The following is a 24,618-nucleotide window of genomic DNA, read 5'->3' on the forward strand; positions in this document are numbered from 1 at the left end:
TCAGGGGAAAAATATGCAGTCCAGTCCACTATCTATGGCATTAGAGCTGAGCTCATCGCCTTTGATCCAGAAGACATCAGGACTCACAAGGTCCATCCACAGGACAAAACGCTTCCTCCTGTGCTGGTGAGCTGCCCAGCACAGGCATCACTGCTGTCACTGCTGGTGGCACACAGCTCCTTTCCCACAACAGAGTGAGCTGCAGAGGTACCTGAGCAAACAAATTTCGGCTCTCAGTTACAGGAGATTGCCCAATCATAAATGGAAAAGCCGCTTAGACTTTTCTGCTCATATTCAGTTCTCCCCTACATCTTCTTTGTCCTTTTTCTCAACTTAGAGGTATTCTACTGTATCCATTGTAAAGTCATACCACAGAGAAAATCAGTGTTTAGCTGTATTCCTAAGAGCTGAAGCTCTTGAATACAAATCAAGAGTTAAATCTACAGTAGGTACAAATTGATACATCTCCATTAATTCCTTTGGATCTATGCCACTACTCTGGTTTTCATCAGGATATCTTGTGGGAAAATTTTCAGATGGGTTGTTTTTCAATACTAAGACACAGCAAAATAGTCCAGCCATAGATCTCTTCCATGGAACAGTCTTCATTTTGAAACACAGATTGTCAGCTTACTTTAAAAAGAAAAATAATATAACAGTCTTTAAGTTCACTCACAGGTTACTTTTTTTTTTTTTTTGCCTCTGAGGTTTTGGGTCATTGGGTTGTTTTTTTATTTGTGAGACTTTTTAGAAAGCTCATAATTCATATATATCCACACCTTTCAAAAATCACTCTGTTGTTCTAAAGGAACTCACTTTCAAAATAAAGAACTCATCCACATGTCCTGTCCTTGTGCTGGAGTTGCTGGAGTGGAAATCAGAGCTGCAGCCAGTATACTTTAAAGCTTTTTTCACTTAACAGTCCACTTAGTTTACACAAATTGCATACTTTCTGGTTTCACCTGTCCAAATTGCAAAAACAAACATCTACAAAAGAGCCAAAGTAGAATCTGAGCACGCATTCAGAAGATGAATGGCACCAAAAAGTAGCTGTTTGTGGATAGAGAGCATTTACACTTGCATTCAGTGCAGAGTTATCAACATGACAGCTTCCTTTTGTTACTGCTATGTATTGGCTTTGATTACAAACCACCACAGAGCTGAAGGCTAAGAAAAACTTCCACATTTCCCAAATTATTTCTGCAGTACGTGAAGGTCAAAAGGTTGGATTCTACTCCACAGCACACCCACCAGCCTGACACCAGTGAAGCAGCTCCCCTGTGGGAGAGCAGGATGGCCAGAGCCCTATTCAGTGAGAGATTTTAAAGGAAACTTTTTCATAAGCACCTAAGATGCTACAAGGAAAGGAAAACAAACAAACAAAGAAACAAATTCTACTTATACTGAGTAAAATCTCCCAGTTGAGTAGACATGAGATTGAGTGGTACAGGAGATCTTTTTAACAACAAACATTCTTCTCCACTAGCTCTACTTTCTATATCTCTGCTCCCATGAAGCTGCATCTCCTCCCCTGCATCCCTCTCAAAAGACCATGAGTTCTTCCTCTTCAGCCTTCATCACCTCATCTCAGATATTCCTCTCGTGTTGTAAGTGTGGCTATCAAAGCACCTCCACAGCAGGCATGCAATCAGCACCCAGGGGAACACTGCAGCTCCAGAACACCTCCCATTACTACATGTACAATTTCCACAATCCCACTGAATTTATTTTGTTATTTTTCTCCTCCCTGACTTTCTCCAGGTTCTCTCCCTTCCTATATATTACAAAACAGCAGACTTTCTACAATAAAGCGGGAAGAAAACCAAGTCCATCACTAAATGCAAGCACTGGCTTTATTCCTTCTGCCCCTGGACCCCATATGTGCTTTGCTTTTCATGCTCTCATGTAATGGAGGGTTCAGGTGTTTCTGATGCTGCTGCCAGGCACTAAAAGCAGAGTGATACAAATGCGAGGTAAAAAGGATCCTTCGATCCCTAACTGCAATCACAGATAAAGCTGGGAATTCTCCAGCACACACCAAGCAGCTGCTGCTGTGAACAGGCTCCAGGGATGTACTTTGGTGCATTCTTGGCCTGACTTAGTGCCTCATTCTAACTCAGTTTTCAACCACAGTCATCCTTGTGCTGGCTCATTATTATAGCACTATAAAAATAAAATGTTTGCACAGAACTGAAACTTCCTCCTAGCTGCCCCTCTCATTTGCATAGCAGACTATTATCCTGGATAAAGACTGGCAGTTGTTTCCATCCTATGGCTTCTCTGATTTTCCTGTCAGATAATGTTTCCCTCTAATGCCCTTTGTGTACCTCTAGTACAATTAACAGTGTGGTTACTTGATCTCTGAATAGCAAAAGTCATATCCAACTCAGCAGGAGTCAAGTAAAAGAAGCATAAGACCTTCTGGCCTTGATCTGGTTAATTGACTTTCTAACTGAGATAACACTGAATTATCATATTAACAATGTTCCTAAGCATTTTTCTTGCATTTTTATATAGTAACAATTAGGAAAATGTATGTTTTCATGTGATTAAAAAATGTGTTGGTATTTATGCAGTTAAAGGAAATTAATTAGACATGTGTTTTAATTTAGATATTAAGAGGCTTTTCAGCATTTAATGGAGTGAGTTGCATCTGCTCTTGACACAAATATTTTTTATATTTTTTTTTCTCTGAATTTCTAAATTAAATGGATGAGAAAAGAAACAACTACAAGGAAGACATTACAGACCTCATAACTATAAAACACTCTAGCTTGTGAAAATGTGGATTCTTCATTTCAGATCTTGCTCAGAAACACACATCCAAAATACATTCATCCTTGTAAAGCCACTGATTCTAGCACCTCCAGTGAAGGCCCTCTGACGAAAATATTAAGGAAAACTTTTTTGTTCTCATTTACTTGATGTTTACATTACAGCTCTGGGCCTTAATGGCATCTTTGACTCAACTGATACCTTCCAAAATCATCTTTAAGCAAGAAAAGACCAAAAAGCTTCTGCAAACTAAAATACAGGATTAGATGAGAGCCTGTGTGGGAACTGTGAAAGATTTCCTTAATATACAATCTTTTAGAAATACACAAACTTTTAGGATCAGTTCTCGTTTCCCAAGCTGCACAAACCACCCTGCCAAAGGACACGTTGGGTGCATGTGTTGGAAGACACTAACACCAATTTTCTCTGATCAGACCTGAATAACTGAGATACAGGCATCAAGTCAGTCTATCCATTCTTGCTTAGGATTTCTGTCAATGTCCTCAATAACATCATTACATTAATCCTCCAAAGATGCTGAAGTACTGTAATATTTTAATTTTGCCATCCTTGTTGGTCCAGAACAAGAGACATCTTACATGTTATCCACATTGTCTTGGGCAGTCCATATCTACAAATAAATACAGCAATGAAGGTGTTTACAAATACCGTATTGAAAAAAATCGGAACTAGTCAGTTTTCACAGTGATCACATTGTAAAGGAATTAGCTGGATTTAAAAAGAGAAATATTGGTGAGAGTTCAAGTGAGATATAGCCTGAGCTTTTTAGCCCGGATGGCTTTTGTTTTCAAATTTTTGTGTTTGCTGCTCGGAGCAGGTGAGGAATAGGAATGTGGAGAAGAGTGATCAAGTTTCATCAAAAAAACATACTGAAGAAAGAAAGCAGCCATTACATTAATCCTCATCTTCAGAAAGATTCTGCTTCATGTCACCAGTTGGTAAAGGGAGTAGGCAAAAGGTGACAACAGGGTAATCTGCTCTTTCCATGTGCCTAAGCCTCATGAAAAATCCACTACTCTCGTCTCTGACAAGATTTAAACTTTTAACCCTTCAGCTAATGTACAGGAGTTACACTCTGCTCAAAGGAGAAAACCACACTTTCCCCAACTGGAAGTTGTCTTGGCACCCTGTTAGCATCCTGGCAACCATTTGTATCAATGATTACACTCACATTTTTTACTTGCAGGTAAAACATCTGAGTGTCTGGCCCAGAATCAATTCTCTTTTATCTTGGTGGGAAGGTTTCTGTCAGCCATCTAAAGGTTAGGCCCCTCATCCAAACATGTGGCCCAGGCACATGTGATGGGGTTCATCCCTCCCCAGCCTAAATAACTGAGCTGGCTCAACTCCAGATGGACCTCCACTGGTCCACTGGTTATAGAGCAGGCTAGACCACTAGGTCAAACCAGACTTACAGCTTTTTGACACCTAATGCTAGAGTGAATGGACCTTGCCTCCCTGACTTGTGTGGTCTTCAGCCAGCCTCCAGTTGCTCTAGCTCCATTTCTTCTGGAGTGCTCTGACCACTGTATACTGGCCAGAGCAGGTTGTACATACAATTTTTGGGACGATGCCATGGCACTATAGACCAGTGTGGCAGCAGTAGCATCTGCCTATTGAACCATGAGGCATGTTTGAAGCAATTTTTAAATCCATGTTTGCTTTTTAGGCTACTTTTATGCAAAATTTCATCAGAATAACTCTAACACCTTAATTAATATTATCTAAGGTGTTGAGGTTACTGTTGACCTTTAGTAAAAAGAGCATACAGCCAACACATTTTTAAAAGAGAAGGTCAGCTGAGCCTGTTTTCATGTAAGTCCTATCTACAAAATCACAACAAAAAACAGAGTACTCACTGACTTGAGAGCCATTTGATTCTTAAACAATATCCCCAAACAAACAAACAGATATTTAAATTGGACCTTGCAATTCCTTTTGCAAAATCAGCCCTGCCATTGAGGTACATCTGCTGAGCATGAAGACAAATTATTTTTTTCTGTGCATGAGTATTCCAGTAAGTTTGCAGATGAACGCTAAGCTCTGGTGCAATTTAAAAGCTGTAGACTGAATACACGCTTTTCAGTTCCTTCCAAAAGCCAGCTCACTGCAGGATTAACATATCCATACCATTCAAACCGTGGGATGTGTCTGAAAGCACAGTTCCCCATAGTCCTTAGACCACAGTAGTGCCACAACAGATCTTCCAGTCCCTCCTAAACTTGCCCATAATGAGGCACAAGTGAACAAAAACCGAGGAGGGAGTGATATAGGGACCTAGTCTCTAGACCCTCTCCAGAGACGATAGAGGGACACAAGCCCTGCTCTGGGGTAACAAATCTTGGATGGGATAGGATGGAATGGGACAAATAACCTTCTGGGAGTGCCTATTCACTGTTCCTTGTGCAGAGATTGAAGACAAGTATTTCAGGATAGACCTCTGACTTTTAGATGGCTAAAGTCTGTCAAGATGAAACCCATCCATCCCTGGACAGGAGAAGCTCACATTCCTGTTTTTTCAGCCAGCTTGTTTGTCTTTGCCCTGAAATGAACTCCCATTAATCTCAGAGCTAGCTGTGGCTGTGAAGTAGTTTGTGAATCTGTTTTTTATCTTTGACACCTTTCAGCTCTCATTTACAAGCTTCCAGCTCAGCCTGGGTGCCTGGCCATGGCCATGTGCATAGGCATGCTACCAGGCATGCCAGGACTCTTCTCAAGAGAGGGAGCTCAGCCACCAAGCTGTGTAGACATAGCCTTTGGCATCTCACTAAAGAAAGGGCAAGAGAAACTTTATATTCCTGGAATGGCCTTGCTTCCTTACAAGAATATCTCAAGCTGTACTTATTTTCTTCAGTTTTTTTCTTCCTGGAAGGCTGTTCTCTCAGGTTTTATTCACTCCTGAGAAAGGGAAGAGAAACAAATGCCATAGGGCTAGGATATGAAGGAGCGCATGTAATTTGGCAAAGACTGTCTGAGTGCTGAACCCAAGTACTGCTGGAGTCATAATATTTACTAAACTTCATATTCAGGGCAATACCCCAAGCTCTATATTTTCTGTATTTTGTTCGTCCTGGCTATTAATAGCCTATATGACACCCATATGACCAAATAAATCTGGCCACTGTGGAGAACCCCATGGAAGTGGCTTGGTTGTGCTGTGTGTGGGCTGAGTTTATGAGCAGGTTTCAAGGAAGCTGTTCAGGGGTTTCACCACCCTCCAGGGAGTGTCTTGCACAGCAGTTTTCAGGGTAGGAGGGAGAGAAGGGAAGTGAGACCCCTCTGTGGTGGCAATACCTCTGGCTGCTGCCAGCCCGGGGCCAGAGTGAGTTAGGGACCTTTGCTGTCCAGCCCTGGTGCTAAAATATCTGGCCAGGTAGAGAAGTCTACCCCTGACTGAGAATTTAAGTCTTTGTTTGCAATTTTATTTCATTCCATTTTGAAGCAGTTAAAGAGTAAGACAAGCTGGTAAAAAAAAACTGGAGTTGCTTATTCAGTTTTTACTTCTTTTCATTTTGTCTCCTAGAAACTAAGAGCAAGTTAGTCTGTTAAGACTAAGGGCTTGGATAATTAGGCTTTTACAATTATTTCTTTTTCTTAGCAACAAAGTACATGGCAAGGTATTAACAATACTCCTTGCTAAGGTTCAAAACAATATTGTTTTCCTGCAGTTAATCAAGACACTTCCTTAAAAATCATTTTACCTATGAAATTGGTAACAGAATTAAAAAATTATCTGTGCTTTCCCTTCCCCCAAGAGACCCTCGGCTAAGTACTACTTCAGATAGTGGCAAAACATACAAGTAAGTTGCTAAAGGGACTATCCCAGCACTGAATTTACTGCAGAACAAACAAAAGTGACATAAGCAAATAGGTGAACTCCTGAAAAGGGCCCCAGCAGGGCAAAGACTTGAGGTTTTTTCATTGGTTTTTCTGGTTCAAAATCTTAATTTCTCAGCAAAAAAAAAAAGCCTAGCAGTGTATGGCCAGGCAGTAGCAACTAGGCATGTTAACAAAATAAGCAATTTTAAACCATTCAATCAAGCTAGCCAAGGGGAGTGGATGAAAAAGGTATTTTTAAAAGCTGTTATGTGCACTTGAAGTGTCTTTTTTCATTCGTCTGGTCTCCAGATTCCATCCAGGACACGTCTTTGCATGTCAGCAAAATCTAGATGAAATCTCAAAGACTAAAATACCCTGCTGGGGGTTTAGGAGGAACTTGAGTGGTCATAAACCTTGAATGGCTGCTACACAGGAGGAATTTCATTCACAGAGTTCCTTTGCCATTTTATTAAGTATCTTTTATTTACATTTTGTAACCGTATCTTCTGCCTGCACCATGAAACCTCTTAGCAACTTTTCAACAATGAATCTTCTGTATAATGTGCTTTTTCAAGCTTCCTGCAATGAACTCTTCACACTGTATATATTAGATAACTAATATTGTACTAAAACTCTTTTGACTGCGTGTTTTTCGGAAGGCCAGAGGAGTTCGTTCTTCCTATGCATCTCATTGGAATCTATCTCAGAATCATCCATCATGTGCAGATCAGCAAGTTTGTCAGGAATGAAGACATAAGAGTTTTAAATTGCAGCCCTACCACCTGAGAAATACCTTGGCTTTAGGACTTAGCAGGGTGTTTGCATTCCTGTCGTGAAACCTCGAACATCCATTTAAGTGTAAGGCTGTGTCTGAAATACAGCATTCTGTGGGATTACTTATATGGATCACAGCATGGCTTGTGTATGGATGAGGTGACATCTGCTTTGTACCTTTCACGTTAGGTCACTCTGACTCTGGAATTTTACCACCTGAAGGGTATTTTATTGACCGTTCAGATGAGCAGTGCTCCTGTCCTGTGAGCAGCAAGTTGAATTGTCAATGTGTAAAGGAAAAAGCGTGTGTGCTGTGATGCTGCTCTCTCAGATGGAAGTCCAGGCCTTGGCTGGACTTCCTGCATCTCCCCAGAATGATCAGGCTATACTCACTATGTAAATAAAAAATTTAAAAAAATATATATACACCATAAAAACCAAATCTAATTTCTTAATGTGTTCAAAGGGCACATATTTCTGTGGTATGAAACTGATCTATCAAAGATATCCTCTGTTTCAGATGAAATTAAGAAAATATATAAATCCATGCACTTGAATAAAACAAAGTTAAAGCAAGGACTTCTGGAAATCCCCAAGAAATGAGGGTCCTTCTCTGTATTATTTTTTTGTTATATTTTGGAGTAGGTTTCCAAAGGGTGCCACAAACAGCAGACTCAGCAGCAGGCATAGTTAAGTTCCTCAGGTAGAGGACTATGGCATGCTCAAATAGGTTTGGATACATCCTGCTCAGCTCTGTTCTTGGCATTAGGTGTCCAGAGAGACAGTAATACTGGTCCTTTTCAAGGTTTCCTCATCATTCTTCAGTCCCACACTTTTAATGTCCTCGTAACTGTCTGTCTTTTCCAGATGCAAGACAAAGCATGTCTCAAATTTGGCAGAATAGAATCCAGCAGTTGGTTTTTCTTTAGAGTGTTTTGTCTAGCTCTAGTGTGGAGCAGGCAATATAAAACCGTTCTGTTTTAAATTGAGTCTTTCTATTCTTTCTCATAACTATGTACTTATTCCTGCCATCACACAAGACCCAGTACGAAAGTAGATGCCACTAAAAATCAGCACCCCTAAACACTGCTTCATTACAGTAGCAGACAGACAATTTGTACCACCAGGGGGGCTCAGATATGCTTATTAGTGTAATAATGGATGGTAAATATTTATAAAAATTAATCCTAAACTCAGGATATATCTGTAATATTTTTTGCTCAACCTTTTTCTTTCCTTTGTACATACTCTCCCACTGTCTAAAACACTTTCACTCACTCCTCATGGATTTCAGGATCCTGTTCTAACCTGCTTCCTTTGCACTTTTTGAAGAGGGTTAAATTTCATCCACTTCATGTAGTACGCTTTGACACTTCAGTTGCTACAATAGAAGATGGAAAGCAGGCAATGCATATTCACAACTCCTGAAACAAAAGAAAGCAGTAAAAGGCATTAGAATTGCAAAACGTGGCAAGAAAAAACACATTTTCCCCCTAGGGAAAGGAAATACTATTTTTATCTTTGTGTGGAAGAAGGTGATGCTGCAGTCACCTAACATATTAGTAAGATTAAAAGTTGATGATATTACTCTTTGTCAGCCTCGAGAAGGTGAGAACGGCGCCTGACAGTCACATGAGGAATACGGAATGGTGGCGATAAAAGCAGCTACATAGTTGCCACCCCGAGTTTGAAAGCCTTCTGGAAAAATTCAGAAGTCTTTTACACTAGGTTTCCCTTCAGCTGTACTCTGCTCTGTTATAACTTCATAAATCTTGTTATTGAGATAGCTGCTAATTGTTTGCACTCCTGTAAGTCAAACTGGAACCCACAAATGTGCATTCACAGTGTTATCTAAACAAGAACTGGTAAAGCCACCCAAAATGGAAAAGAAGCCAAAAGTCATTGTTCAAACATTTGGGGGAAAACCAGACACTAGAAATATTCTTAAAATTTTGTTCTGCTTTTTATGTTAGGCCACACAGAAGAAAAGAATTTATAAAGGTATTCTAAGTAAAAGTGATTGTATCGCAAAATGAGAATAAACTAAAACATCTGAAAAATAATCTTTTTATCATGCTACATTTTTAATATCTAAAAATAAAGCCTTGTTTACTCAGATTTGATGATAACATTGACTCACCTACTATGCAGCAAACCAAAGATTTTTCTAATGTGTTTGTTTTGAAGAACTAACTTGCAAAACAAGAAGTCCTTTTAGTTGCAATAACATTTTATAATAGCAGAAGGGCTGTCATTTTTCAGGCTGGGAACACAAAATAGCACTTCATGTTTACCATGTTCATAGTCATCAATCTAAGTACCCTGGAGTGGAAGACTTGAAAGGCTTTACATATAAGCTGCCTCATATGGCGTCGCACGTGTTTCCTCATTTGATATAAATAGCTTTTGCTTTCCCGTGAGTTGTTCTTTTCTCTACTTGGCTTCACCCCTTCTGAGGTCAGGTATTGTGCTGATCTCGTGCGTGATGAGGGAGGTCAGCCATGGCCATTTGGAGATGCACAGGCTGACTCAGTGCATGAATCATGCTATAAAGGAGACAGTCTGTTCCTCAGCTTTCATGAAAAATTCTCACTCACTTCAGTGAAGATTCTTGTTAGCAGCAGGCCCTTCATAAAAGTGCAACTGGACTAGATTTGTTGCTTCTATTGAGAGTACATCTCCTTAAGACAGTGAGATATGTCCATGAGGTGACTGGTGTTGGGCTTTGGCTGTTTTGCCAAAGCTGTTTTGCCAAGCTGTTTTGCCAGCTTGGTCTGGGAGAACACGTGCAGAAGCAAATAAACTGAGATGATAGAAAGATGATCACTAGACTGCTTCAACCCTCCCAGACCAAGCTAAAATGGCCAGCCAGCCATAAACCACAGTTAGCTGACTGTATCTGTACAGCATTTGTCTCATGATGTGATATGATGCATGGGAAATGCCAAATACACTGAAAGCAGAGGAGAGGTTTGGAGACACAGTCAGCCTGAGATCAGGAGAGATGGATTCAGGTCCTGACATTGCCACTGGCATCTTCTGTGGCACCAGACAAACCACGCAATTTCCCTGTGCTGCAGTTCCTGGACATGGCATCAAGATAACACATGAGGAGGTTCACAGAGAAGGGGAGAGCACAAGGTGGTCTGCAGTCTCCCGCTAGCATCTTGTTGCCCTGCAGCTCACACACACACCACAGGTAGCACTGCACTTGAGCTCTTCTTTTTTCTCTTCTGCTCTCTGCTTGTTTTGTTCACTCAGGAGCAGATCCATCTGTGCAGTGGTCAGCCCTTCCTACTGCAGTGCCAAGGCAAGGCCTTGCAGGCACCATCGTACTGCGACCAACAAAGAGGATGTTCCATAGGGCCCATGTGAAGGTTACCCTACCCTACACAAGGGCCATGCATGGGTTTAGTGATATATATTAAATTGCTGGGCAACTGCCTGTGCTCAGGGTGGCTCTAACAGTGTCCACAGCACAGAGTAGCGCAGCAAAATAGGTTCTTCAGGTTTGGCTGAAGTCTCTGCACAAGCACCACTGCATGAGTGCTGTTTGTTGTTAGCGTCAGGCAAGCAGGTCCCTTCTCCCAGCTCAGTGTTTCAGAAGGGAAATAGGTGTGAGGGTCTGAAATGGGCACTTGAATCATGAAGTGAGAGCAGCTACCCCAAGCCTGCAGGTTTGAAGAGGCATTGGCCAAGACACTTTCTTTAGGAAAACTGCAGCCCTGAGTGCTCGGAAGAGGAGGGTGCACATGCACACCCCTAGCTCAGGGGTCTGGGCTTGCCTTGCAGCCTACACTGTGCCAGCAAATACATGGGAGTGAAATTCAATTGTTCAACACCACCATTGTCTCATTCAGTCAGAAAACCAGCCTTCAGACTAATCCTCCTCAGAGACTAGTTACAAGGAAAGTTTCAGCTTGTAATGTTGTCAGTTTGGTTACCCACATGAAGACAAGAAAAGGAGCAGGTTGATTTGAAGAGTTCAGTACCTGCAGCTCCTGTTGACTTGACTGGGATTTCTAACTACTTGACACTTCTGAAAACAAGACCAATCATTTCACAGCAGGAGAGGATTACTTTTTCCTTCCTTTTAAGCAGAGCTCACACACAAATCATATAGAAACTAACAAAAAGGAATAAAAATGTTTAGGGCTGAAATCAGCCAGGTAATTTTCAGCCCCAAAGTGCAGTTATCAGCACACAGACACAGATAATTGAAGAAGTCTCCACTTACAGGGCAATATGGTGTTTCACCACAGTATACAAAAAAAGAAATTATACAAGTATGATTATTACTACAAGAAGCTATTGCAGCTGCAGTAAGTGATTACACCAGTTAGAAGACTATTTAAGACCCATTTTAACTTCATCTCCTCATTAGTCTCCCTGGGATTTTTTGCTTTGTTATTATTTCAAGTAAATATAAACTGGAGTTTTTGTCTTTTAGAGACCCTAATGTTCAACTCCATTTTTGTATCTCTAAAAAACAGCAGCTTCTCATTTAAATGGCTCTGAGCAGGCATTCATAATTGAATTCCACTACAATTTTTGAATAAAACCACAGATAGGCCGTTTTGTTTTTTCAAGCTAAAATTAGTTATAGCCACCAATACAAATGGTCTGCATTCATGCAGGTTTGTGTAGTGGGCTGCCCACAGCACCCGCATGGTGCCAGATACAAACTTAAACTAGTAATTTGGAAGGATTTCAACATCAGCCTTCCCGATTTCCCTGTCTAGGGGCTTTTTGAGTAATTAAAGATTACCTAGCTCTTGCTGGATGCCACCAGCATGTTAGCCAGAGTCAACACTGAGCTTTGGAAAAGTGTGGCTACCTGTGTTCAGTGCCAGTATTCCATAAGTTGTGAAAGAGTGACAGGGATTGCAGTAGGGAAGAAGTAATTGCCACCCACAGGTGCCACTGGTAAGACTTTGCAGCTGCTTCAGGAGATGATCACAAACAAACTGGGAAAATTCCAGAGGAACCTGGCAAATTTTATTGGAAATGCTTCCCTCTGAAAGCAGTTTTCAATACCATTTTATCAAAATTGAAGGACATCCTAAAGCAAGGTCTGGTACTCCTTCATATTACCATGAGAGATGCAGGCAACTCAGTACAATGTGTATTTGAGTTTGCAGATGATCTCCAACTGGCAGTGGCTGTATGCCTGTCAAAGGGTAAGGATTCAAAAATATCTTCAATAATAGAGAAAAAGTACTCTTAAAAGAATAGGATGCAAGGTTTCAAAAGGTACAGAGTTATAAAGTTAGGGACCAGTAGCAAATCCCTCAAGTGTGAGAGCTTGATGGGCAATGGCAGTTTAGACAAAGGTTCCTCAGAAAAATATCTGCAGCCTACACAAGTAGATCACAAGGTGAATAGTAGTGTGTTGATGTAAAAAAACAAATAAATATAATGAAACATGTAAAACCTTAATTAATCTTCTGCAGTCCTCAGGAAAAAAACTAAACAGGAATGTTTTGTATCATTCTCAGACAGAAAATTCAAGGCAAACACAGAGTAATAGAAAGACATCTACAGAAGGCAACAGGAGTCCCCAGAGGCACACAGATTGTGAGGGATGGTTGAAGGAAATCATGCATTTAGGGAGAAGTCTGGAGAAAGATCTAACAACGATCTTCAAAAAGATACTCAGGAAACAGAGGCAAATAGATTGATTTCCTTTTCCAAAATGGAAAAATTAGAAAGAAAATCCATTTAATGTCTGATAAAAGGTTGGGTAGGTCTTTCTAATGAGAAAGTTGTTAAAGTCAAGGAGCAGACTGTCCTGGACACAGGTGTTGATTTCCACTACTGAAATGGCTGAGAGGACATTAGACAAACCTTTAAAAAACCCTCTAAAACCCAACAGCAACCCCTAAAATTGCACCCTGCTGCAAGTCTGTGAACTGTTTGATATTCTCCTCTCTGTAGTGTGGATGTCTACATTCATTGTGACTTCTCAATGTAGTCGTAGTCCAAATATCCCTGAAAAATACATTTGTGTTTGACTCTGAAGATCCTTAAAAAAATAAACTCATAATTTTTTGATGGATCCATGGAACACATCTTGGGCTAGTATCTTCATTCACTGTTAGATAACGTTATCAATGTTACTTTATTTTGTCTAATTTTTAACATGACAATTTAAAGCATTGTTCCTTGGATGCATAGATGGATGAATGGATGCATGAATGGTTACTCTAACATGTTGTTCATTACTCCTTATAAAAAACTTAGGTGGGAAAGAAGTTCTTCCAGGAACTCAGATGCCTTCAAACTGAAATAAAACAATAATAGCATTACAACAAAGAGTGAAAAAGCTGTTAAATTAACTGCAGAGGGAGAAGATAACTTAGATCCACATCACTGCTTCTGCTGTTAGAGCATAGACTAGCATGAAAATCCTCTTGCATCAACACTGGGGCGAGGGTGGAACCAGGGGAAGAAAGGAGAGTAAAGAGAGCAAGCATTGCCAGAAGGAATACGAGAGCACGTGAAAATGGAAATTAGGCCTGGACCATTTATTATTCACATGTTTTGTTTTGTTTATAAAAATACCATTTTCTTATGTGGAAAGAGCCTGAGAGTTAAGAGCAGTGCTTGTGAGAAAGAGGTGAGGAATGGAACAGAACTGGTGAGGTGGAACAAAGTCCTCAACAGAGGCATGGCTGAAACAGTCACAGCTGTGACTTGGTTGACACACAACACCTCCAAAGGGTTGGTGGCAGTGTCATGCCTCCATCACTGTCACTAGGCAGCCTGGTCAGGGCTGGACAAGTGAGAAGGAAAAATGAAATTAATTCATCAACCTAATTTTCTCTTAGCAGCTGGTACACTGCTCACTAGGAGAGTGTGGTGAGTAAAGTACTTAGATAAGAATTTACACAGACTGGTATTCAAATGATTACAAACAGGCAAGTTTGTTTCCAGGCAGGAAAGGGCAGATAACTATTGAACTATGAGCAAACTTTGAGAAACTATGAGGAAGCTTTCATGAGAATGTCCTCACACTAGCTGAGCGATGCTTGCAAGATACACACCACATCTTTTAGCAGTTGGTGGTCCTGCTGGGGAGGAGCTTGATTCTCTGATCAGCAAAAATGGCCATTTCTCATCCTAAACTGATGTACAAATGGGACCATGGGAGCACAGGCTTCAAAAAATCCTGTGCAGCAGGGCATGGTGTTTTCTTTGAAATTCTTGTGAGAGTATGGTTCAATTCCCATAGAGGTATAAGCTCCTCTCTGTTTGGCCTTCTGCAGTAAAGGACACACTGACATGACACGCACCTTCTGCCCAGGGTAGGGGAATACATCCGTTCCTACTTCTGTTCATTGGCAGCTCCCAGCACAGCAGCAGGAAGTTGTCTTGTTTGGCTGCAGAAAAGAATCAGTTGACATGGATTATCAATACTCAGCTGTCCAATGCTGGATACAAAAGTGCCAGGTAACAAATAATGCCTAAATAGTCTATTAACACAAGCCATGAATAACTAATTGGAAAACAGAACCTGCTCGTAAATTATTCCTAAGTAGAAATAAGTTTCATTTGAAGATATTAAAATTTACAAGAGATAATGTGAGTTCCATTCCCAGCCACTTTCCAGATTCTGGATTTCCAGCATTCACAGCTCAGTGTCTTTTGTATTCAATTATTTTTTAAGAATCACAAGAAAAGGATGTTTATGGCACCAAAAGTCTAAAATCTAAGTGGTTGTCTGCCCTGCAGTGAACACTAAATGTAGGCTAGTTTTCAAAGGCTATAAACAAAATATTCCATATTGCATGAAGTGCTCAGCAAAAATTTATCCAAAAAAAAAATTGCTGCTGCTAGACCAGTTTTTTTACAGAGTCCTGAGTTGCTCTCTCCTCCCCTTTCAGATACAATGCACATAATTCCTGAAAGCTAAGACACCAAGAGACATTACCCTTTGGTAAATCCCCAAAGTATTCAGTATGTATACCTAGATACACAAATGTGAGAGCAAATTGTGAACTCTAACTCAAAGAAAACCCATAGTGTATTAATTTCATGTGATGGGTTAGTATATAAATTTAAGGTGCTTCTACTGGAAGCATAGGAGCTCCATTTAATCCTGGGTTGTGTAAATGTCTTATTCTGCCATGTACCTAACCCAGCAGCCACAGCCTGGAGAGGGGCAGTAGCAAATACATCACAAGCAGGTACAATTAATCTTACTTTAAGTAGCTATGAAGCAAAATGCCAAAGAGAACATTTCTTCCCAGCCCCAAACATATTTGTATAACTTTTAAGACTTCAAAACACCTGAAATCCAGAAACTATAGTAATAGGGAAACATTCCTGGAATGATAGTTCTAAAATGTTTAATATTATGTAAAGATGACAACATTGTAGAATTATTTTTACAGGTATGTAGAGGTTATTACCACTTGCTAGAGTCTACAGGATTTTTCCACAATGGGATCTTTGGCTGAGAAAATCATTTGCAAAGTCCAAAGTTTGTAACAAATGATTAAATAAAACTGTGCAATGTTACTGTGAGACTGGTGACTGGTGTTGGCATTAGGATCATCTATGAAAAATCCATCTTTAACATGTTTAAAAACTCATGAAGAAAGCAGATCAATTATTATTTTTCAAATCTTCATATAAAAATAATATTTCTACAGAGAAAATTGTTGTGTTAATTTATAATGTATTTCAACTTGTAAAATCCCTTAGGTATAAAAATGTAAATATTTACCTAGCCAAAAGTGCTTTAACTAAGCCTCTCTTCAGGGGGGAAAAAAAACAAAAACAAAACAAAACAAAACAAAAAAACCCCAGCTATTGTTTGTTATATAAAAATAGGAAGCACAGTGGAATATTCAACAAACTGGTTTCAGTCACCTCAGTGCAGCCCAGTAAGTTTAGCATAAAAACTTTAATTAGGAGCTGCCAGGAGATATTTCATTGCATGTGTGTGACATTCTTTAACTGGTTTTCATACATTCCAGTTTCACGTAAATATATCCATGTAGAGCTAATGCTGCGGTACAAGTAAATGTTTGAGACTCTGCAAAGATTAAAGGGGTACTGTTAACCTCAGTCTTGCCTGTAGCTGGAACATTTCCTGACTTTTTTGAAGCTTTAATGTATATTTTTTCTATAACTTAAGAGCAAAAATAATTTAAATTACTCTTTTTCTGGCAATTGGTTGTCATTTGAATACTAGAAGACACAAACATATCGTAGGCACTGAGTAGCCATGACATTGTGATACTGAGAGTCTTAAAATAAAGGAGACAGGAATAAAATTACCCCTTGAACCTCATTTCAATTCAAAAGAGAAAAAAAATCCCAGGCTTGTTAACATAAATAGTATGTGCAAATATGCATAAGACAACAGCCCCTTGGTAACATTTTTCCCACAGGAGGGAATTCCTGCAAAATTGTAGGCTATGTGCAGATACTTTATTTTCTAAACAAAAATTGCATTATGCCAAAAGACATATACATTTCAACCACTATTAGGGTGTAATTAAATTATGTTAGTTATCTTTGTTTGTAATACAAGGAACAAGATTTCTGTTGAAAGCACAAGGCGCTCCTAAGTTAATATCCTTTCATCTCACTAAGTGTCACACTGTAGGTGGTCTGCAGTGCTTTCTTTATACAGAACTTTTCACAGGATTTGCTTAATTCAATGCTACTTTTTAGCTTTTGGGTCAAGTGAAAAAAATAGCAGGAAAGCCACAAGAGGACAAATTCCCCTTTCACTTAGCCCGTGTAAATCCTGTTGAATGGGGAGAGCAGGACAAAGGATGAATACTGTGCCTTTGACATAAGGAGAAATACAAATATTTCATGAACAAGGCAACAAATGTCTTTGAAAGTTGCAAAAAGTAACAATTTCAGTAAAACTGCAGAGCCCATTATTTCCTATTCATTGAAAACATATGTTGATGCTGTTGCACATCAGAAACAATCAGAAGTCATTTGATTTCTTATTTCTGACTAAAACAGTAGCTTACTTTTTAATACATAACCAATTGTTACAAAACATCTGGTGAGCTGTACCTTTCATAGTTTATAGACAAATTCCTGCTTTAAAAACAAATTGGAAAATTTCATGCTTTCTTTTCCCTATAAATGCAGTACTTCCTCAGCCCCAGTAGAACTCCTTTGCCTTGCTTGCTCACTATTTCCATGCTGCCGGTGGACATGGATGTTGTACATAAGACTTTAAAAAGACCCAAAAAATAGGTTTTCTAGGACAAACTCTTCCTCTCCCACTCTTCACTTCCCACCTCCCTGTTTCTCTTGCACCTCTTTGTGTAACATTTTGCTGCCTCAGCTGATTGCCCAAGATGCCGCACAACAGTGTTGACAGCTTGCACTGCACAATTAGCACAAAGTCTTCCATGCATTAAGAAGAAGACTAATGCCATGCCCAAAACTTCCAGTGTAAAATGTGAAACTGCTTTTATTTAAGAAGAGGCCACTAAGTTTGATATACTCAAAGGACATAAATGTTAAGAAATGTTATCCAGGTATCTCTTACTGTATTAAATGTTAGGAAGTTTTCTGCAATATTGGATATAGTTCATAAATCTCATTCCAGAGCCAAGGATTCTCGTGTCAGATAAACCTAATGTAATTTCAAAACTCATATGCTGATTCTCTGACATACAGAATTTGAATTTTCCAGAGGTTTATATAACGAACTGAGGTGTGCTGAAGTAGCAGCCTCCAAATATGCAGTGCAACATTTTTAATTGCTAATAATGCAACTAAACTAGATTATCAAGAAATAATCCAAGACACATAGACAAATCTTCAGAATGACTAGGCCAAAAGGGCCAGGAAGTTCGAAATGTCAGGCCTCTCCCAATGAGAGAAGCTGCCATTGCAGGTCACTGCAATGGTGCTGGGACACCTCATCAGAAAGCAGCACACAGGCAGCAAGGGAGAGAGCACACACTGTACTTCATCAGTCTGACAGATAACCCAGAAAAGAGTAGAGGAAAGCAAATCCATTAAGAGAAAAGTATGGGCTCAGTGATCATCCGGTGACAGAAAGAAAAAACTTCTGAAGAAAGATGTTAAAAATTATTGCTAAGCAGGAAAGTGCAAGTGGCACCAAATCCATGTATAACTGTAATATGAGCAACAACCAGAGGATGTGGTTTTAGCAAAGACAGACGTTACACAGAAGGATGAGGCAATGATTGTCTAAATACAGCAAAAGAACTCACGGTTCCCGAAGGCCCAGCATACAAGAAGTTGCACCATAACCCAAAGCTTCAGCAATCAGCCTAGATATGAAAGACAATTTGCTCTTGGAATCATCTGAAACAGGTATGCATGAAGCAATAGTAATTACAGATGAGAATCCATGGACATACCACATCTCATAAAAATATGTGCAGATGTGTGGTTTGCAGAAATATGTGTTTGATAAGTTTGAAAGCAAAAACAAGGAAAATGAAAACTACAGGAAAGTATGTTATAGGTACCCTAACGTAAGAGGAAGAACTTGGAAGAGATGGTTCATCAGAGAATGAAAATATTCAACAGATGATGCCAAGAAGGGAAAAGTGTTTCATGCCCTTTTGCTTTACAACTACAAAAACGGAAGTTAAAAAAAAAAAAAAAGATTAAAATAAGGAATGAAAGTTATTCAGGTAACTTGTAAATCAATGGGTCTCATGAAAGTTACCAAGACATGTCTGGAAAACTGGCTCAAACAAATTCTGAAACATTATCAATTATCTTTGCCCAGATGAGGAGGACTGGTGACATAACAGGTGACTGGAAAAGGGCAAATGAGATGCCTGCTTTTCAAACAGATGTAAAGGCGCACCTTGGAAGTAATAGACCAGTTCAGCTTTTAAGTCATCTTACAGTAATGGAACAAATAATTTCCAAAAACTACACCAAAGAAAGAAAAAACTGTTTAAAACAAAACAAAACAGAACAAAACAAAATAAAAAAAAGAGAGGGAGAGAGAACATGGTAGCAGCAAGTGTATTTGCAAACCTTCAATTCTAATCTAATTTTCTGCAAGAACTGGCAAACCTGTTTTGTGGATGAGGGAAGAACCATGGGGGAAGAAGACAAATGGTAAATATCATATAGCTTAACATTAGTTAATATACAGGTTGACCTTAGTAAAGCTTTTGACATGGCTTGTTATGACATTCTCATAATTAAGCTCAGAACTGTTGTACATGCTATAGTTCACAGTCAGATGCAGAATCAGACACAGAGCAATTTTCAGTGGTTCACTATCCAAAAAATAATTGATATTTTATCATAGTCCACTATTATCAAATATCTTCCTTGAATTACTTGTGTGGTGGAGTAAACATACATTGCTATATACATATACATAGGCAAAAAAGAGCTACATTCATATATTAATATGTATCTTGTGTATCTGAATTAACTGCTGGCAACAACAGTTGTGAAAAATTGGAATCTCAATTAGGGATGGGACTAAAGTGTAGAATGATTTTTTCAGAAACTCAATACAGATCAAAAATGCAAAAGATCAGCATGTGGTTATATAAGCTTCATAGGTAGGTAGAAATAACCAATTACATAAGTAAAAATGGAGAATTAAAGGAAAGTATGGTTATGGGAAAGTAAAAATAGTCCATGAGTGTGGCTAGCACAGTTTTTCTCATGAGAGGTTTTCTTGTGTTTTGTAAATAAAGATAAAGTTTAGATGTTTTGGAACAGTGTCCCAGAACTTGGGCAGTGCAGGCCTGGCTAATCAGGCCTGGGGGAAGGCTTCTGACTGACCAATCTGGGTGACTTTTGAGAACTCTATAAATGTGATGAAATCAAAACAATAAAGGTCATTCCTTCTTGCCACTGAGAACCGATGCATTCATTACTCTGCTAGCTGCTCAACAGCGACACATGAGTTCACTGCACTGAACTTCTACCAAAACCCAAACCTCATTCTGGACATACTGGCTGAAGGGGTGACTCTGTGGCATCTGAAGCTGTTCTCCCACACTTCTTATCATTGGAAAGGCCAATAGGAGTCTATGTCTGATTTGAGGAATCACTTTTCAAGGAAACCGTGAGCTTTTGGTTAGATTATGATTGGAGTTCTGTCCACAAAAGTAGAAGAATTTGTGCTACTTTTTCTGAGGGAGAACATGAGGCATCAGAAATTTCCAGAGGAAATTCAGAAAAAAGCCTAATGTTGCAGATCATTAATAGCTACAATAGATTATTTTGAAAGGCTGTATTATGCTATCACTGGGATCACTCAACTTGTAGGAGAAGTATCTGCAGGAAAAAATTAAGTGAGTTAGTGCTGACTTTGAGCAAGACAATGGACTAACTGATTTGCTGACATCTACTACCACCTCACAGCCTGGGATTTTGTGTCAGTATTTGTCAGTAGTTATTTGCATGGAATTTGCATCTTCTGCTTCATCTGTGAGTGTATGATCTCATCCAACTGTTAATTGGCCCATTTCTTGGCATTCTTTTCTCTAGTACGTCTGTGTGTGATGTAGACAGCGTTATGGACTCCCTTGTTCATGGAAGAGTAATGTCTTTTCTGACTTTTTCAACCCTTTTCAAAAGAAGTCTGAAAAACAAATTATGGGATCCTAAGCACCCCCTGCAGGGCCTGTGAGCAACTATCTGGTCGTCAGACCTCCCTAAGGAAGGCAGAGAGTCATCTGATGTGCCATGAGAGTGGTTGATGGCTCCATGGTCAGCACTCATTGTTGTCCTGTTTCCCTCCCACCTCCTAGCCTGCTTTTGTCCACCAGCTCCATTCCTGCACAGCATGCAGTGAGTTCTCAGGGATGGAGCTGCCTTTTCTTCTCTTTGTTGACACAGTTGCAATAACGCTCCTGAGAGAAATCCCCAGGCACTACAATTAATTTATTATTGCTGGTGATAGTACTATTAAAATTTGCTGTTTGCAATTACTCACATGTAGTAATTACACACATTCTTATTTTCTATTTGTTCAAAATATACATTAGGAGAGAGAGAGGCAATGTTTAATCTTTTCTAAATAACCGATTTGCAAGATTTTCAGATATGAAATATTGTGTTCATTCTACATGAAGTACAACATTCTTTTGGGGAAGGCAGAGATAAAGGAGGGGATAAGGCTTATGTCATTTGTTGTCTTCCTTAAGTCTTCAGTGAACTCTTCTGAGGAAATGTTACTCTACTTGTTATTCTTATAGCAGACAGATATTAATTCCTATCTTGCATCCACCTGCTTATCTACCACATTACAGAGGGGTCCTGCCCACATTTAATCTACTGGTTAAATGCCAGTTTAATTCTTCTATGCTGTAGGCCACAAGAAATATGTTCAAAGGATAGCCCCTCATATACACACCACAGTATAAACATTTTAATGAAAGAGAATTTTTTGTAGGAGGGAAAAAATTCCTTTGCTTTGAAAATAATAAATAAGCTCTCACTGAAATGAACCTTTAATGTATACCTTTATGTTTCTGATCTGGCAGCTTTGAAGAGCTGATATCATCAGTTTTAGAACCTGGAGTCTGGCCACTATTCTCTGAAACATGCTTTACAATGGAAAAGACCATTTGCAAGCAAGTAAAACAATACAGAGAAAAAAAAATCAGTTACTTTTTAAAGCCTGCCGATTTTTATTCCTTTGCAACCTTTCTTCCTGACATATGAACAATTCTGTGTCTGTTACACATACCACTGCCCTGCTACTCTCTCGCTGCATTAGGACACTAGAGCTACTGATGGCAGAGTTTAACTGCAATTTTAATTTTCCATTGGAAACTAATTCCTGATGCATGATGTTGCACAGTTGTTCTTGACAGAGCTTACACTGCACCTGCCCAAGTAAGTATATATTTCTTCAGTTCCTCTCTCATGTAAGCATAAAAGCACACTGGTGTAAGTTTGACTGCACTAAAACCAAAAGTAAACTCACATGAGGGGCTCAGCAGAGATGGGATGCTCTAACAGCACCCATCATGCACATTGCGTTTCTCACAAGAGTTACCCCAGTTCATAAATTGAACTTTTTTTCTATGGACAAAGGAACTGAGACAGAGGCCATGAGGCTCAGCAAGCCTCAGATGTTGAACACTGACCCCAACAGCAGTAAAGGCAGTGGTCTTGAATCCTTTTTTCCCTTGACCCATGCAGTTTACTTACCCAAGGCTTCAGTGAGAATCGTAGCTGGAGTCAGGATTAAGGTACACCATGTTTCTGCACACAGACTGTAAGTCACGACTTACTACATGGACTTGGAGGGCAACTTTCCAGATTTGGAGCCACACCTCCAGCCCACCACTTGCACTGGTCCCTGGCTGGTTGAAAAAGTCAGCCTAACCCTTCACCTGCAGATCCCCAGTGTTCCAACTCCTATGAGAACTCACCCTCCACTGCCACAGAGCTCCAAGGCACTCGTCATTCCAAAACTGCTCCAGATGAAACTGGGACCTTTAAACATAAAACCAGGTTTAAACCATCCAAAAATGCACCACAAACTGAACTGCCACACAGGTTTAAACCACACAAGTGTTAATAGGCTATTTTCTTTAATGAAAAATTCAGAATCAATTTCCTTCTCTTTTTATAATCATTTCACAGGTTTCCAAAAGAGCAGAAAATGTATCAAAATATGCTCCGGATAGTCTTGTAACAGGAACTCATTTTGAGGGTCCTGAGTTCTGAAGGGCACAGATCCTTTTCTGTACATAATTTTCAGATACATGTCAGGAGACAGAAGCTTTCAAAAGTAGTGTTTAACTCTTCTGTCAAGCAAAGAGAAGACAAAAATTGGATCAGATGGGTGTAACTAAAATCACAAAAGGCTGAAGAAAGACTTCTGGGGTAATCCAAAGACGCCCTACTTACTCCAGAAAATCACATTCTTCAGTGAACCTTAAAGGCCCTGGGACATGGACTGTCCACCTCTGCTGACAAACTGAATTCAAGGGTACTGAAGGGCTCTTCTACTTTCCACTAGAGCTTGTGCAAGAGGAGGATCAGGCAGTCTGGAGCACAGCTGTTCTGAGTTCACACTCTGATTATCCCACTCAGCCTTTCTCCCACTTACACCGAGGGGGAGGGAGCAGCAGGCAGAGGTGGCACCATAAATTCTGTAGATCAGAGTCACCATGGATATTCTCTTGATTTGTAATTAAGAGCAACATCCAGCCTTTGGATCAGAGGAATTAGTCTCTGGTCTTTGCAGTCCTCAACTTTCAGAAGTTTGTTGTGTCCACGTAAATGCTTAGCATAGTGGACACTGGATGATTCTATGTGCAATCAACTTAAATGACAGCCCTCTAATCCTGAGAGCAGATGAAGAGATCACACATAGCAGATTTCAATACATAGTGCTGTTCTTTTTTACCTGAGGTTGTTCTATGTAAGCGAGATCAGCTCTAAGGCACAAGGCCTCTGGAATTGCCCGCTAGTTTGGTATGAATCCAGAGATAACATAAGAGCCTTTCCCCCCCCACCCCGCCATTCCTCAGCGGTTCTGAAATTTGCAAAACCATCACATACTCTGGAAGAAAGGTAAGAGGCCAGGTGTGGCTGGATTCATCTCCTGTCATGGTGCTGGTCTCTCCATCTTGGCCAGTCCTACCTGCCACCGCCATGGGATAAGCACAGGCGCTGTCAGAGAGCTAATCCTCTCACACACATGACATCTGAAACTGTCCAGACTTGCTTCTCTCTCACCCAGATAGAGAATCAAGACTCAGATATAGACATCAACATTTGGGCCCATGAGCCCCTCACACTCTCTCTGAGCCCTGCTCCCTGAGAGCCCTTATTTCCCTCCTCGCCTTTGTCACCCCTTCCCTCACTTCTCCTTCAGCCTACAGGGCATCAGGCCTACAAAAAACCACTGCAGCACAAAAAACACAAATGAGCATGTAACCCCCACAGCTAACTTGGGAATATTTTCTTCCACTCCTCATGGATAACTCATAGCAGGGACACTTTGGCCTGTGTCCCTGCATTGCTCTTTGTGGGAGGATTATGCTACGTGCAACTCTACATGGGGAGGCTGACAGTATCCAAGCAAGAAATAAAATGGCCTGTGGTGCATCAAAGTCTGCTGGACAGCCTCCAGTGTTTTGATTCAACCAGAATTCAGTGTTATTAGTTCATTTATCTGAAGATCGCTTCTGCAAGTTCATGTGGGACCAAATTATCTTCTCAGTTGCAGTAACGTAGATTATGATAGTAACAGTGAACAAGATGATG

Source organism: Lichenostomus cassidix, chromosome 1 (assembly GCF_008360975.1).
Source record: "Lichenostomus cassidix isolate B80296 chromosome 1, HeHo_3.0, whole genome shotgun sequence".
Lineage (NCBI taxonomy): Eukaryota > Metazoa > Chordata > Aves > Passeriformes > Meliphagidae > Lichenostomus > Lichenostomus cassidix.